The sequence below is a fragment of the Medicago sativa genome, chromosome 5 (genome assembly GCF_051527215.1).
Source record: "Medicago sativa cultivar Bolivia chromosome 5, Bolivia_mono, whole genome shotgun sequence".
Lineage (NCBI taxonomy): Eukaryota > Viridiplantae > Streptophyta > Magnoliopsida > Fabales > Fabaceae > Medicago > Medicago sativa.
Genome location: NC_140753.1, coordinates 23,374,051 through 23,391,078, shown reverse-complemented (window position 1 = coordinate 23,391,078; position 17,028 = coordinate 23,374,051). Strand labels below are relative to the sequence as shown.

Sequence of the window (17,028 nt, the reverse complement as noted above, 5' to 3'; positions counted from 1 at the left end):
TCTCTAATTAATTGATGCATATGTGGTGAGCTCTATTTTAGAATGACGTGTGATGAATTTTTTTCCTTTCAAAATTAGATGTGATATTGTTTTTTAATACTATGTTGGTAGTTGGTACCCCCAATGAACCACCAATAGTACATACAAAATTCATGATAAAAAATGAAGAAATAAAAGGGAAAGGGACATAAATCAAACTCACCAAAACAAAGTTAGCAAAAATAATAATTAAGCCAACTAAATCTATCTCTAAAAAAGACTTTTATAGAACAATTGTGATGAGTTGCCTTATTATGTTATGTGAAATCCATGCCCTTAGTCGTTTTAATTGATGTTTGTTGAAATGATGATACATGTTGAAAAGTCTCCAACTTTTTAGTACTGTAAAGGAAGATGAAGGCCAAGGCTCTGTAAATGAGTCATAGTTCTTCATTAGAAGATATACTAGTCAGAAGTACTTTACGTTTGTATCATAGTTCTCCACACTAACAAATACATTAAAAACGCAAATATGGCACCAAATGCTGCCTTACTGATTTTACTTTCAATGAGTCTTCCTAAATTCTACTTATCAAACCATAAAAATAAGTAATAATCCAAGTTAATTAAACTAGATAACTCCTTTAAAAAAAAGGGCTAAATTGCACTTTTTCCCCTATAGTTTGTCAATTGTGCGATTTTGCACCCCATCCTTTTCCCCCTTTCTGATTTTATGGTCCCCCATGACATTTAGTGATGATGTGTCGGTTTTTGATCATTTAATGTGTGCCACGTGTGTAATTATATTTTTTAAAAAACAAAAAAAATGGTATTTTCAGATTTTGAGAAAGGGAGTCACCTGACCCTTCTCATACCCTCACAAAATCCTACCACACCCCCCAAATCAGAAACGTAACTTCTCATACGAACTATACATGATGAGAAATTTTCTGTTTGTTTAAGACATCAATCCATGAATTAAATTACCGAATCGAACAAAACCGTTTTTGGATTGATTTTAAGACAAAGCCATGACATAATCATGAAATACAGATAAAAAAACAACTCGTAGAAATTCATTCAAACAACTAAAACATCAAATCAAATACTAAAGATTTTCATCAAGTTTTATATCCATTCATCCCTAACAATGCGAAAATTAGCTACTCGTAATGTTTGACAAGAAAATAATAAAGAATGAAGGCTACACATAAAAACACTATGGATTGATGCGAAAATCCTTAGTACTCCAATGTATCATCCGTTATCTCCAGGTCTCCAAAAGTTAGAACCTTACAAATTCTAAATGTGTGTTCATTAGAACGTGAATTTGGCGACGACCGATATTTATTACAAAGAACTCGAAAGGCGGGATGCTCTTTGTCACCAATATCACCCTGCTTCATGTTATTGACATAAAAAAGAGCAGTGAAAGAAGAGGTATTCTTGTTATAAATGTCCATATGATCCTCTTCATAAGGAAGGGATGGACGACGATGCCATCAAGAAGAAGATCAGTTGATGCTTGACACATCAAGGAGCGTCGAGCCAAACACTCCACAAGGTGGATGGAATTTTTAGTGCCACCTATCCAAAAATTGGAGGCCACTGCCATCAGTCTCGTCTCCATCTTCACACGGTAATGGGAAAGCTGAACGAAATCGAAAATACTAGTCTCCCTTCATGAAGGACCGTGACAGGTAGGGTTATATTAGTGCATTTCCCTATTATATGATTTTCATAAATTGTTCTTCCTATCTTCATTCCTGTGGTCCTGTCCTGCCTATAAAATTGGAAACATGTCTTTCCCTTTTCATTTACTAGTTAGTGGTTTATTTCTTTGGGTGATTGGCACTTGCAGTAATTAGTCTCTCTCTGTGTGTGTAGGTAAAATTTTCTTAAGGGTTACTTCTTAAAAAATTTCCATTACTAAAAAACTTGTGATATAATTATTTGGAAGTGTTAACCACAACGGAGTTAAATTTTTAAAGTGGAGTTAAATTTTAACTAGTCAGTTTCATTGTTCATGAATTTATTGTCATTTCCACAATCTTAGTAACAGTTTTATTTTCTTTTTAAGCATTCTTTTGGTAATAGTTTAAACATTTTAAAATCACGGTAGGTTATTAAAATTACAGATTAGATTTCTTTATTTTACCAAATTACACATTACACACAGTCTCTTGGCAGTTATCAATGTGCAACTTGATTACAATTCAATTTTTTTTAATGACAATAAAAAGTTGTAACATACCAGAACGCCAAAACAAAGTATTGATCTATCAAAATCATGTATAAATACTCAATAATTATGACCCCAAAACATAAACAGTTTCCCCTACATATTTTTATTTGTGATATATTTTTTGTTGGTCATGTCTTGTTACCAATGTAAAATTATACATTTCATGGAAACTTGGTTAGTAATAACAATTTTGTGCCTTCTTCTTTCACTAATTCTCAAATTCATAAGAAACCTTCTTTTCCCTAAATCTCACCTGCCTCCGGGACCTCCCAAACTACCCATCATAGGGACATTCACAGTGCTTAACCGATTCTTTAAAGATCCTAAAACCCTTCTTCAAGATCTTCATGTCAAATATGGTCCAATCTTCACTCTTCAAATGGGTTCTAACATCGATATTTTCATTACCAATAGATTTCTTGCACATCAAGCATTAATCCAAAATAGCACCATATTCGCTGATCGCCCTGAGGCGGTTCCCACAAAGAAGATAATTAGCAGCAATCAACATGACATCCTCTTTAGCTTCTACGGTCCCATTTGGCGCCTCTTAAGACGCAACCTCACTTCAAGAATCCTTCACCCTTCACAGGTTAAGTCCTATGCTCAAGCACGCAAATGGGTGTTAGACATTCTTCTACAACGTCTCAAAAATGTTTCAAATGAAAGAAACACCGAGGGGATTTTTGTCGTTGATCATTTTCGATATGGAATGTTTTCTTTGTTGGCTCTCATGTGTTTCGGGGACAAACTAGACGAGAATCAAATAAAAGAAATTGAGGAAAGTCAACGCATCATGCTTCTTAACTTTTCTAGATACAATGTTTTGAATTTCTGGCCACCTATTACAAAGATACTGTATAGGAATCGATGGAAGGAATTTTTGAAGCTGAGAAGTGATCAGGAAGCCGTGTTGAATCCTTATATAAACGCTCGAAGGAAAATCAAAGAAGAGAGATTAAGGACTGATAGAGAGAACAATGTCAATGAGTCACATGGTGAATTTGTTTTGTCATATGTAGATACATTGTTGGATTTGGAGTTATTGGAAGAAGATAATATAAGGAGCCAACTTGATGATGGTAAAATTTGTACTTTATGTTCCGAGTTTCTAAATGCGGGAACAGATACAACTTCAACTGCATTGGAATGGATCATGGCGAATTTGGTGAAGTACCATGATATACAAGAAAAGCTTGTACAAGAGATTAAAGGGGTGATTGGAGATTATAAAAAAGAGAAGGAAATTAGAGAAGAAGATTTGAAAAAAATGCCATATCTTAAAGCTGTGATTTTGGAAGGGTTAAGACGTCATCCACCGTTACACTATGTTGCTCCTCATAGAGTGACAGAAGAAGTTGTTTTAAATGGTTATTCGGTGCCTACTTTTGCATCTGTGAATTTTTTGGTGGCGGAGATAGGGAGAGATTCTTCGGCTTGGGATGATCCTATGGCATTTAGGCCGGAGAGGTTTATCAATAATAGTACTTTCGATATAATGGGGAGTAAAGAAATAAAAATGATGCCGTTTGGAGCAGGGAGGAGAATGTGTCCTGGCTATGGTTTAGCATTGTTGCACTTGGAATACTTTGTTGCCAATTTTGTTTGGAATTTTGAGTGGAAAGTTGTGGTTGGAAATGAGATTGATTTGTCGGAGATGCTTCAATTCACAACTGTCATGAAGAACCCTTTGAAGGTTCATCTAATACCTAGGTTTTAGTTATTATTAGAACCAATTATCCATAGATAAATCTTGATTTCATGTTTTGAATTGTGTTCCAGATTGTATGGCCCCTTTAATCCCTGATGAAATGCAAACGTTTTTTTTTACCAAAAAAAAAGTCTACATATATTCTTAATATCAGTTTCCTACAGTCATAATAATTTCAACTTTTCCAGTTACAACAGTTTATTTATTTATTTAATGTTGAATAATAGTACTTTCGATATAATATAAAGTATTCTGGGCACAGTGCATACAAATTATGGATCAATGAGTTGATTGATGTTGATCGCTTGAATGTGGAGGTCGATTGGGATTGTATTTGGCGATTGAAAGTTCCTCCCGAAGTGAAGAATTTATTCATAATGTTCTGCTTCATATATTTTGATTGATGGAAAGAGCAGTGGATCTTTCTGCTTTATGTGTTGTCTGTGAAGAAATGGGAGATAATACTCTTCAGCTATTTTTTTCAATATGAATTGAGTATAGAATGTTGACGAAATGGTGATTTGTGTACTGATTTATTGAACATTTCCCAGTAGCATGGAACAAGTTTTAAAAGCTTTTTTTTTTTTCACTGCATTATGTCAGTTCAGCCCCGAGAAAGTGTCTCTTTTTGTTGTTATTATTTGTAGTAGTCGGAAGAGTCGCTCGCAATATTTGGGTTGCACTTGGGGGACATTGAACTTAGGTGACATTGTGTCTATCTCTCTCATAATCAATCATTCTCTCTCATCAAGAATAATTTATTTTAATCATTCATAGATCATTCTTTCTCATCAAAATACACCAATGTTACCGAAACTTAATGTCACCCAAGTAATTATCTGCAATATCCTTGTTTGGGAGTTCAATTGTTACAGAGCTGCATCACAGCCCAGGATCGGGTGCAGACTGTTGTAATTTTTGTATATTTCAAAGAAAAATGCTATGTGGTGCGAAAATAAATTCGTCGGATTTGAGCAGAATTAGTTTTATACAAGAAAAACTCATGCACAACCTATAAACAATTCTCTCTTTTACGAGTCTAAGACACAACTGTGGGTTTCATCTTCCTGATCAATTAAGCTTCTTGTCAATTTTGTATCTTTGGTTTCTACTGGAAAGGGTGTGTTAAATTCTGGGGGATTAGCATATATTACGTGTAGGGATGGGAATAGGCTAGTGCGAGCTAGGCTTTTCAAGGCCTACAGTCTGTCATAGGCTTACTTTTTAGGCCTGGGTCTGGCCTTCTGAAATCCCGATACGACCTGCTAGCCTGTTTAAAAGCTTATTTCATATGAACATCCTTAAATAAGCAATGTGATCGAAGTTTAAATAGTCTAGTGAATTAATAGATCAATTTGATTAAATCTCTTTTGATAATCAACACGTGTTTTCAAGGAATTTGACTATATATTGTATCATATTTCAAATCGTTTACAATAATATAATAATACATTTAAATATGCAAAAAAATTAATGTATACTAATAAGCTTAAATTACTGTAAAGGTTAACAAATTTTTATATTAATTCAAAATACAAAATATAATATAAAAATAAATAACATTATTCAAATTTACTTAAATAGGCCGGCCTAAGAGGCTTTTTGAATGGCATGGCATGGCCTTTTAAGTTAAATAGGCTTCAAAAAAAGCTTAGGTCTTCTCTATTTAAAAAAAAAGTCTGGTCTGACCTGGCCTGTTGTAGGCTATATCGTAGGCCCCTGTAGGCCGGTCTGGCCTATTCCCATCCCTACGCGGAAAATCCTTAAGGACAACTTCGGCAACAAAAATATCTCCTCCTACCCACCCCGCCTTCACCATTTCAAACTTCACAAATTTCATCAAAATTACCTTGAGTATCGGAAATGGCCAATATAACATGTGGTATGAACTCTTCAAAATCCATGCCCGTGTTCATCAAGTCATTGATCATATTATTCCCACAGAAGATGCACCTTCTCCTGACCTCAAAACCATCGATCCTAACTCTGGAAACGATTTGACGGTGTTTTCCTTCAATGGATTTACGACACTATATCGAATGATCTCCTTCACACCATTATTGAACGAGATCACTGCAGAACAAGCATGGAATAAGTTGTTCAATTTCCCATGATAATAAAAATTCTTGTGCTCTCTACCTGGAGCAAGAATTTTCAAATGCTCGTATGGAGAAATTTCATGATGCCTCCACCTACTGTCAACATCTCAAATCCTTATCTGACCAACTCTCTAATGTTGGTGCACCCATGTCCAATGAAAGGCTAGTGAATAGTGATTCAGATCATCTTTTGCCTCAGTGATGCTTATGCCACAATCGGTTCCCAAATTCGTCACGGCGACTCTCTTCCCCCTTTTTAGAAAGTTCGCTCCATGATTATCTTAGAGGAAACTGTCAAAGCCAATAAGGCAGCCACTACTGTTGATTAACTAATTTTTGGTGCTAGCGAAACTAATAAGTGACTTGCTCTTACCCATATGAACCTTATTCATGGGATCTCCAATCGCAAAGGTTGGGTTCCCATCACTTAATAATTTTGAGTGTCTTAAGTCCTAATCCCCTCGATGTACACAAATTTATTTCATCCCAGGGGCTTTGTTCAATAGCTACTTTATACACAAATGATGAAGACAATTTTCTTCCATCATATAAGATTGATTAAGACGTCTCTAAGTCAATCAACCTCATATATTTATCAATTTCTATAACAATAAATTTGATCTCTACAATTATATGTATACAAGTCTGCTTACATGATTATTAAGCGACATCACTATCAATGTGGAGAAATATTAATCTATATCTAGATTTATTATACAGGTCTGCTTGGATGATTTTAAGCGACAACATCCCCCCAATAAGTAAAGTAATTGTACATTTTGATATATTCTCATTGAATTTCAATTTCAATTAACATCATTGCATTATTTTGATGCAATGGTTCATCAACTCTAAACAATATATTTCATATATTGTCAAACTGACTTCGTTGATATCTTTCATCAGGTCTACTTAGATAAATTCTAAGATATAAACCCCCACATTGGTAAAATATAATTCTATGTGTGGATTTATTAAACTGGTCTACTTGAATAATTTTCAAGTGACAAAACATCCACATTGAAATAAATCCGATAAATATATATTTTCTTATAAACAAACTTCGTTAAACATCATTGTATTATTTGAATACAATGGATTATTTTTCAAGTATACTCTTATGTCAAAGTCATTTCAAATATTCCTCAAAGAATGTAAGTATAATATTTTTACAACTATATCATCAACTAACTCATTTATTAAAGCCAAAATAAAATTAAAGAAATAGAAGTAATAAAACTGGGAGGTTTATCAAGTTAATTATGCTAAATATGGTAGCATCAGAGAAGGTAGTTTACAAACAAGTAATTTCAACCAATATGAACATAATCTCATATACTTTCTCATTGTCAACAATGCATTTTAAATTACGTATAACATGTTCATATCGATCTAACAAAACATGCACATTCAAACTATGAAATTTTAACTAAATTAAATGCAGCCCTCATTTTTAAAGCCATACACTACAAGAAATTTAGCATGTTGCGACACTTACTCTGCGACCCTTGGTTCAAAAATGTCGCAAAGTGCACTTTTGCGATAGTTGTTGCGACCTTTGTGGTCAACAGCCGCATATTTTAAGCTAAAAAGTTACACCGCTTTATCTGTTTCCCAAAAGAAATTATGGCTCCTCCTCAAAAAAAAAAATCATTTTTGCTCAAATATATTTATCACTACCGCTTTCCCAGTATCTCCCTCCCACAACTCAATCTCTCCCTCATTCTCACTTCTCCCGATCTGAACCCCCAAATCTCCATCTCACTCTCAAATTTGATAAACCTCACTCCAATTCCTCGTTCACCAACTCACTCCTCTTCCTCGTTTACCTTCCTCACTCGTTCACCAACTCACTCCATTCCTCTTTCACCGGTTCGAATTTCGAAATCGAAATTGTACCCAAATCGCAAAGATTTGTATCAGTGCTGCTTCCTCTCAATCGTTATGCCTTCTCACACTCGCACACTCGTTCTTACACTCCCAACCTAGCTCACACTCTCGATTCAGATCCAAAACCTAACCTAACTCTGAATCGGTCCAATCGGTGCTACAATCGGAACTCAACTCACTCAAACGGAACTCAACTCACTAAATCGGAGATCAATCTCAGAATCTTCTCACTCAAAAAAAATGTACATTGCGACTGTTATGAACTGTCGCAATACCCATTGCTGCTGTTGTAGCGACTGTTTCGTGAACTGTCGCAAAATGCTGTTGCGACCCCAACATCCCTGACAGTTCAAGAACCGTCGCAAATGTGGATTTGCGACCCTTAGAACAGTTGCAATCCATCATTTTAAGGGTCGCAAAATGCTTTTTTTCTTGTAGTGATAGAATATAAAAATTAGCATTCACAAATTATATCTCAAGACCTTTTAACAAAAAATATGTCATAAACATTTTTCATCCATAAGCAAGGGAGTGATCACCTTAATTAGTTCTAAATTTCTCAATAAATATTTACACCATTCACCAAATTACAAAAATCATACATTCACAATTATCACGAAGTAAATACATTTAAAGGAATGCATAGTTGTGGTTTCCCACCATTCAATTTTACATATATGCTATAAACATTTCAATCACTATATTGGGTCATAATACAAAACAATTAAAATAGGGTTATTGAAGTGGGCAAATTCTATGGTACACCCAAATATTTGAGTGTACATGTACACAAAAATAATTAAATTAATATTGAAATGAGTTGTTTTTTTTGAATAAAAAGAATTATTCTCTATCATTGATAATTATAAAAATTAAATCTTATTTACCAAAAGCGTCGACGAAATAAAATTTAATTTTTTTTGAATTTTTATTACTCATAACGAAGAATATTGAGTATTTTTAGATAAACAAAATCAATACAAAATATATTCTACACCTTTAAAATCATTTTTGACTCCTCCAAAAGTAAACACAAACATATACTTTAGGGCAGTTTGGACTGACTTATTTTTTAGCTTATGCAAAATAGTTTATATAAATAAATAAATAAATAAACTTTTATGTATTACTTATAACTAGTCAAAGTAGTTTGTGAAAAAACAGTTTATAAAAATACAATTTTTGTTAGTGAGAATTTATGAATTAACATAAAAGCTAATTTTTTCGCATAAAGTATTTATTTTGCGTAAAGCCTGCTTCACACATTTTATCAACAATATCAATAAGCTACATCCATTTTATCAACAACATCAATAGCTACATCCACCTGCATAAGTGAAAAAGAAAAATGAAATGAAGTTTTGAAAAATGATGGTAACAGAAAATAGAATGAAGGGAGAATTTGATATGAAGGGAGCAACCATCTTGTTATCGTTTTCCTTCTCATGGATGACTTTATGACAATTATATTTATTTGATTTGATAACCGTAATATAAGAATGAATAAAGGAGGAAATTATACCTTGTCCTTGCCACAACAATACAAAATTAGCTTTTCATACATAGAGGACGCAGGCAAAATTTCCAACACACCATGCAAATTCTCAATCTTTTTTATGATATGCTCAACCTTGAAATTATCAACAAACTATATAAGAAGATTGCTAAGTATAAAAAAAAATTGTAACATACAACTATTGTAAGAATCAATTATTCCTTTAGTATCGCTTTCTTGCTGGCAGTCAAAATGTGCAAAGGTTAAATATGTTTTTGGTCCCTATAAAATTGCGACCTTCTAAGTTTAATCCTTACTTAATTTTAATAGCTTTTTTAATCCCTACAAAAAAAATTTACTTATAATTTTAGAACACTATGAAAGGTTAGAACACTATGAAAGGTTCATTTACTAAAATCTATACAAGTTTAGAACACTATGAAAGGTTCATTTACTTAAATTTTTTAACGATTCTTTTTATACAAGTTTAGAACACTATGAAAGGTTCATTTACTAAAATCTATAATTTTTTAACATGAAATAAATTAAATATGAATTTTTTAAAACGACAAAAGTTTAAGATATAAGTAACAAAAATATGGACGTAGAAATCAAATTTTTGCGATATTTTTTTCGGAGGACCTTTTAATAACGTTCTTAACACGCCTGTAAAAAAATGTTGAAAAACTTAAGAGTTTTAGCATAAATTAAAAAAAAAAATTGGATTGAGTAGGGACTAATATTGAGTGCAAAAATTTTTTGTAGGGATTAAAAAAACTATTAAAATTAAGTAAGGACTAAACTTACAAGGTCGCAATTTTGTAGGGACCAAAAACATAATTAACCCAATGTGCAAAATCGACAGTGAATTATTTTAAATGCATACACTGCAAAACTTGTTTTATGATGGGATATGGTCAATTTTGTTTTTGAATTTTGTAAAATTGATTGAAAATTATAGATAAGCATAACTGCTTTGCAGTATCACATCACATATCATCAAGGGTGTTTACGATAAGTTCCTCACCTCTAAATTTGGAATGCTAAATGCATAATTAGCAATGAAGTTTGAAATATCAACCACATCATAATCTGCATTACATAAGAATATGTCATTAATAATAATAATATCAATACAAGGAACAAACTCCGAATAACATAATAATGGTACCGCCTGATCTCAAATCGAATAATAGCTTCTCTGCCTCAGATTCCAACAGTAACCTTCCTAATGATTCGAATATATTTGATATAGATTTTGAAGATGCAAGCTCTCTAATGTCTATATTTTTCAACACATTCGAAATATGTGCCTTGCCGTCACTTTCACAAAGTTGTTGCTCCTCAATGTTATCCTCTCTAGAAATCCACAATTGTTTCCTCTCAGTTGTTAGTTCCTCTTGTCTTGTTGAAGCATAGTCAAGAAGCTTCTCAACAGGAGGAGCTACAGAAAGAAAAATGCACATTTGAATTCCGTCCAACAGTAAATTTCACAAACCATTGGTGTTCAATATAGAAGAAAACTGAGAAAGATACCTGTGGAAGAAGCATCATGGAGTTTGCAGGACGAGAGAATCAGCTGGTTCCATGAAGATGATGTTCTGCGAAAGTTTTGTACATCTGAACCGAAATATTAGCCAAGAACCCGTAGTTTTTTTAGGCAAAAGGCACACATCTTATTCTTTCAGCTGCATGCTGAATCGGAAATTGTAGAAACAAATTAACCCTAACCCTAATGAACAAAATTACTAAAAAACCGCCTCTAATCCCGCCATTGTTTCTAACCACCCTCTAGTATCTGTCTTCATCACTTGATATCTAAAGTAACAATTTCATGTGCACCTTTTGATTTTAGGTTTTCTTTCCTTTCTAGGCATGCAATACATAATTACTTATCTTCAATAGTACATATATTTTTCTTTTAATATATATGTTTCTGATCATGGAAGACTAAGATACAAATTATCTTTATGTAAAACATGTGAGAGAAGAGATTGTTTGAACTTTGAAGCATTAGCCTAATTATCTTTATGTAAAACATGTGAGAGAAGAGATTGTTTGAACTTTGAAGCATTAGCCTACAAGAGGGATGCTTATAATATTTGAATTTGAAGCATTAGCCTACAAAAGGGATGCTTATAATATTATGTTTCATATTCATATTTGAAAATCTCAAGTAAAGTTCTTTATCAACAAATTATGATTGTCAGGTAGCACCACCTTCAATTGCATAGTAGATTTTCCCTCATGGTTTTTTAGTTTTCAATGATTAGTGTAGCACTACTCATTGTCCACATGTTTCATTCTCTTCTCTTTTCTTTGTGATATTTTCTCTTATAGGTTTTAGAGAATAATTTGTTGCAAAAAGTTTATTTAAATCTTTTTTCTTTAGATCGAAAATCAAAAAAAATTTCCGAACTTATCCAACCTCCCACTATATAATAAGTAATCTGAAAGTGCCATTATAAGTACTACTTTTAAATTTTGATTCATCCTAGTCATTCCATCCATATATAACTTTCCCCAATCTTTAAATTCTCATACACTTTTCTATAGGGAAAAAAAAAACACATAATATGTTTTTAACTTCTTATTTCCATTTAGAAAATTCCAATATTTGGAACATATTTTAATGATTTTAATTTTTAGCAGTTATGCTCAACATTCCAAGTCACATGCACAGGCTATATAGTGTGTCAAACACTAGGTTTATGGTGAACACAGTATTGTTAATCATCAATTACACTATGTTACCTTTTTATAAAAAATAAAAATAAAAATTGCTCTATGTAACTTACAGTGCTATAACACCAGCACAGCACTCCATAGTTTAAGTTTTAACTTCGATCGTTTCAGTAGCACATTGTAGCAAATACAAACTTATACTATCCAATAAACTCCATAAAACATAGTCATAGAGATCTTCAACTTTGTAACAAGCTAGCAGAAAACAGAGATTACATAGCATAACAAAAGATTGAGGATTGAAGGTTTCTATTGAAATACACGTGTGCCTAACAGTAGTTCTTATTCTAATCAATACAGCTACATCAGTGCTAAGCAAACTTCCTGAAACATAAACCTTCAGCTTCTGTGCCAAACAAGCATGAAACCTTAGATAGAAACATATGCATAAATAACAACTTATTATTTAAGTAGTGAACCCTCTTGAAAATTAAGACACAAATCACACACTCCTACGCATCTTCAGAACTCTTCTCCTTCAAAGCTACTCCAACCGCCTTGTTTTCTCCTTCTCTCCCTTTCTTCTTGCTGTCTTCTGGCTGCTGCTTCTTCTTCTTCTTCTTCTTCTTCTTCTTCTTCCCATTCTGTTTCTCCACTGCTTCTTCTTCATCCATTTTGGCGGAATAGCGCTTCTTCAGACGGGAAGCAAAACCAGATAAAAAACTTGGAACTTTATTGAGTATAATGTCAGCAGATTTGTGATCTCCACAGGCCAAAAGTACGTGATACATACTACAGCCATAAAGTAAAATCATAAGGAGAAGGAAAATACTATAAGAAAGGGAAAAAAATAGTACAAAGGTTAGAAGCCCACCTCAAGTAGCTTAATTCACCATAAGAAAGTTTAGCAAATTTATATTCTCTCCAAACGAAATTAGCATTATTCAAATCTCTTGATTCGGCACAAAGATGTAGGAGAACATCAAGACAAATGACTGAAGGAACAAGGTCAAGCTCTTTTTTTATTAGATCCAGTAAGTCCAATCCAAATTGCAAATATGTGGACCCAAATGTCTCAATTAGACAATACGCCTGTACATACATGAGACCAATATGTCATACTTCATACAAGCAGAAATATTAAACCAAAATTTAATTCTTATAATCATGAATCCTTGTTCAAATCATAAGGAAACAAAAACTTACTTCATTAAAAACATTCCGTCTCCTTCTTGTGAAAAAAAGAGTACCACTTATCCTCTTGGATGTATCATTATTGTAATAATCCTTGAGTTGTTTAAACAGTTCAATGGTAGAACTGCGAAATATACAATGAACATAAACAAATGGCAGAATAAAATCAGAATTTAATATTGGGAAAAAAGAACCGTCATACCTTAAATTTTTGTTTTGAACTGAGTACCGGATAGCCCACCTGCAGCCGTCAAACCAATCTTGACCACTCAACTCCTTGAGTAGGAGAAGCACCGTCTCCAACTCGCCATTCAAATTACATAACACATCCTAAGAATGTACAATGAAGAATGTACAATGATTGATGAGTTTTAAGGTTGAAAGTGGAAAGTATACATATTAACAATAATCAAAAACCCTACCATGAGACTTACAACATGCTATGTCCTTTACAAGGTCACTCCAAAAGAGAAACTAGGGGTGTTCAAAACCGAACCAACCCAATAGAAAAACCGCAAACCAAACCAATCCAAGCCGAAACCGCAAAAAACCGCACTTGGTTCGGATGAATTCGAATGACTTTTGCACCGAACCGCGCGGTTCGGTTCGGTTTGCGGTTTGTATCTCAGCAACTGAACCAAACCAAACCAAACCGCAAGAATATTGAATATTACTTAAATATGTACTAGCCCAATTACATAGCTTAAGAATAATCTCTTTTGATTCGATTTTTCCATCGTTGCACCATCAGGTTTGATTATAATTCCTTTCCATCTCTTTCAATTCATTTTCAGTGAAGAATTTGTTTTCTTTACTTCCCAATAATTTGTTTCATGTTTATGTTTCTTCTTAATTTTACCTATTTTGATATAAGTTTTACCTAATATTTTATCATATAAACATCAAAATAAAATGTCGTATGTTTATTTTGTAACAAGTTGGCAATATTAGAGTTAATGTAATATTTTTTTATCTCGCGATAAACCGCACAAACCGAACCAATCCAAACCGCATTGGTTTGGTTTGGTTTGGTTTCGATGACGTTTTAAAAATCAACCGAACCAAACCAAACCGCATGCTTTTTTATCTCGCAGTTTGGATGACTTTTTTGCTCAAAACCGAACCAAACCACACCGCGAACACCCCTAAGAGAAACCGTAGAAAGACAGCATATTTACACAAACATACCTGTTCTTCATAATCTTCACAGCAAGCTGCATATGCATGAATCAAGGCTACAAAAACTTCTTTTGTCAAGTGGATTCCAGATTGTTCCATCTCTTCATAATACTACAATTGAATATTCTAATTAGCAACTCGGTTATTGAAAAATCAAATCTTAATCTCAATACTTGGTTTAAAACTAACGACCAAGGTGCTGAAAGTATGTGAACATATGGATTTTTTTTTTTTTTGGGAAAGGAAATTGCATATACAAGAAAAGGATAACGAATGTACAAAGAGAATAAGCGTACCAAAGGTGCCCCAAGGAAAAAACCCCAACAATAACATAAAAAGAATATCTGCAACACTACTAGGGGGGAACTAAAAAGCCAACACCATCACAAAAACAACAACGCAAGAAATCTCCCTCCCTCATGGTACCCAAAACAAACGAAGAATGGACCAAGCCAACTCCACCAGAGAGATAAGACACATGAAACCAGGGATCGGAGCAAAAACCCCGCTCAAAGGCCCCCAAACTTGTATATATGAAATTATTAAACTCAACTTACTTTTTTAATCTCTTCTTTGGTTTCAGAGTTGCTAATCAAATAGCTGAAAGTGTATGAATCGAGCTTTACGTTGGCATCTCACATTTGTCTGAGAACCCTCAACTTAAAAATGACGTTTTTCTACAATATCGAAAAAAGTGAGAATATGAAAGAACTGTTTTAAATAGATTTCATACACTCATTTAAATATATTTTTTAATGAATGAAATCATCAAGGGAGAGAAGCTTTTATAGTTGAAAAACTGAATGACACAATCCAACAATGATACCTCGAAAAAATATCCTGCCATAATGGCATTATACATGGTTGTTTTGTATTTGAAATACTTTTTCTGCAATTCATTAACCATCTTGTACGCACATTCAAACTGCATAATTAAAGTAAATACATTATCAGGTTAGTAAAATGCTTTCTTTCAAAAGATATCATTGTAGAAAACAAGCATACATTAAGGGAACACAAAAAAAAGGTAAAACTTACATCTTTCATCACTACACAACAGTGTACCAAAAGCCTGCAAATCTCTCCATTTAACTCGAAATGGTGGGGATGACGACTTATGATGGAATAGATTTCAAAAACCTTGATATTCAATATAGCAAAAGGAATAGAAAATGAACAAACAAATATTAGTAAAACAAGACAAACAAGAAACAATGCTTCAATTAAGGGGAAAAAAGGAATCATAAATTTCATTATGTAATTGTAAAAGTTTAAGGGTTAGCCTTGGAGGAACGGTAAAGTTGTTGTTACGTGACTGAAAGAAAGGTCAGGAGTTCAAGTCCTCCAAATGGTGGAACCCCTTCTATCATAAACCATATCTGGATCCAACTCATTAATCTCTAAATCTTTCCTAACAGTTTCTCTTATAGTTTTTCTAGGTCTTCCTCTACCTCTTCTAATCTCACTCTCCTCCGTCTGATCTATTAGTCTATTCTTAACATGTCCAAACCACCTTAGCCTATTTTCTACCATCTTTTCTACCAACTACCCCAACTCTCTCTAATGGTGTCATTCCTAATCCTATCTCGTCTAGTCTTGTGCCACTCATCTAACGCAACATATTGTGCGAAGAAATGGATTAAATGCTTTACGTAAGATATATAGTACCCGAAAATGTTGATTAGTTTCCGAGCAAGTCTCTAATACAGATTGCATTACATGAGTAGAGAGGGTAAAGCCTGCTTCACACATTTTATCAACAACATGAATAGCTACATCCACCTGCTGCATAAGTGAAAAAGAAAAATGAAATGCAGTTTTGAAAAATGATGGTAACAGAATTTGATATGAAGGGAGCAATGGATGACTTTATGACAATTATATTTATTTGATTTGATAACCGTAATATAAGAATGAATAAAGGAGAAAATTATACCTTGTCCTTGCCACAGCAATACAAAATTAGCTTTTCATACATAGAGGACCCAGGCAACACACCATGCAAATTCTCGATCTTTTTTATGATATGCTCAACCTTGAAATTATCAACAAACCATACAATGTCTATATTTTTCAACACAACCGAAATCTGGTCACTTTTGCTTTCACAAAGTTGTTGCGTATCCTTTCTAGAAATCCACAATTGTTTCCTCTCCTCTTGTCTTGAAGCGTAGTCAAGAAGCTTAAATTTCTCAACAGGAGGGGCTACAGAAAGAAAAGAAGAAGAAAAAACAAACAGTTGGTGTTCAATATAGAAGAAAACTGAGATACACATTAGTTTTAGATACCTGACTCTGTGGAAGAAGCATCATGGAGTTTGCGGGACGAGAGAATCAGGTTCCATGAAGACGATGTTCTGCGAAAGTTTTGTAGTTTTTTTAGGCAAAAGGCGAGCATCTTATTCTTTGAGCTGCACACTCACAAGTGAGGCAAGGTGAGTTATGCTGAATCGGAGGAAATTTGTATCTCTTATCTCTTATTATTCAAGCAGCAACTTAACCCTAACCCTAATGAACAAAATTACTAAAAACCCCTATAATTAAACCTCTAA

General features: G+C 33.5%; 2 pseudogenes across 2 annotated transcripts; one reads left to right on the top strand and one right to left on the bottom strand.

Annotated features, from left to right (window-relative positions):
* The first annotated feature begins 1,403 nt into the window (after positions 1–1,403).
* LOC146921133 (cytochrome P450 89A2 pseudogene) lies at positions 1,404–4,059 on the top strand (annotated as a pseudogene). Its single transcript, XR_015010759.1, has one exon. The product of XR_015010759.1 is annotated as a cytochrome P450 89A2 pseudogene (transcript).
* Positions 4,060–9,139: 5,080 nt separating this feature from the next.
* On the bottom strand, positions 9,140–17,028 carry LOC146921132 (uncharacterized; annotated as a pseudogene). Its single transcript, XR_015011113.1, has 15 exons — positions 16,766–17,028; positions 16,414–16,682; positions 16,130–16,259; positions 15,516–15,526; positions 15,304–15,366; positions 14,442–14,588; positions 13,733–13,772; positions 13,301–13,422; positions 12,979–13,196; positions 12,620–12,896; positions 12,439–12,510; positions 10,956–11,100; positions 10,688–10,863; positions 9,464–9,572; positions 9,140–9,241 (listed from the first exon to the last, which is right to left on the bottom strand). The product of XR_015011113.1 is annotated as an uncharacterized LOC146921132 (transcript).